The sequence below is a fragment of the Seriola lalandi genome, unplaced genomic scaffold (assembly GCF_002814215.2).
Source record: "Seriola lalandi dorsalis isolate HSWRI2012SDOR001 ecotype SW California unplaced genomic scaffold, Sedor1 jcf7180002054956, whole genome shotgun sequence".
Classification (NCBI taxonomy): domain Eukaryota; kingdom Metazoa; phylum Chordata; class Actinopteri; order Carangiformes; family Carangidae; genus Seriola; species Seriola lalandi.
The window spans coordinates 2548707-2549398 of record NW_019525507.1 but is presented as its reverse complement, the minus strand read 5'-3'; the positions used below and the strand labels follow the sequence as shown (position 1 = coordinate 2549398).

General features: G+C 34.5%; 1 protein-coding gene across 1 annotated transcript in view; it reads right to left on the bottom strand.

The window, feature by feature from the left end:
* The window catches only part of LOC111645776 (uncharacterized), a gene marked incomplete at its 3' end in the record, with an annotated part of 39201 nt that overhangs the window by 16351 nt on the left and 22158 nt on the right, over positions 1-692 (bottom strand). The gene's annotated exons all lie outside the window — the stretch shown is intronic.

Below are 692 nucleotides of genomic sequence, written 5' to 3'. Positions count from 1 at the left end.
ACAATGAATTATCCCTCCGAATCTGGAGAAAAATAAACTGTCTTTACTGAAAAACATCAATTCAATTAAAAAAAAATGCTCTTGTTTTTAAACTTATCTCGTCCGGTCCAGCGACATAAAGTGAGATGTCAAGTACCAACACCCCCTCCCCCACAGCCACAGCCACCGCCTAAGCCAAAACCACAGTCCTTCGGTTTCACACGCCGCCCAGCAGCGAATTGAAAACCTCTTCAGCAGACAAAATAAACATCAGTTGATATAGTTGATATATTCAAATAACTAATTAAAGTATATATATATACTTTAATTTCCTTGAAAATCTATCATTTCAATATTTCTGTTAATTAAAAAAAATTATATCTGCTCAAAAATCAAGAAAAAAGTAAAAAGCAAACACTTATTCAGTTCAGGTTCTTTATTGTAATGTGTACACACATGTGCGTATGAATGAGAATAAAGAGATAGAAAACAAGTTCACATATTATTTTGTCCATCTGACAAAAGATTTCCTCAACAGAGGTAAAACCAAACCTGGTTCCAGGACCTGTGCTTCTGTTTCTGCCTCTGTTTTGTGCACAACTACATTCATTTGTCAGCTTTAGTTACTTTGCCGTTACAGACGACTAATGGGAAACATCATCAACAAATAATCATATATTAAACTACCCAGTGGTCTATATAAAGTTGTTACA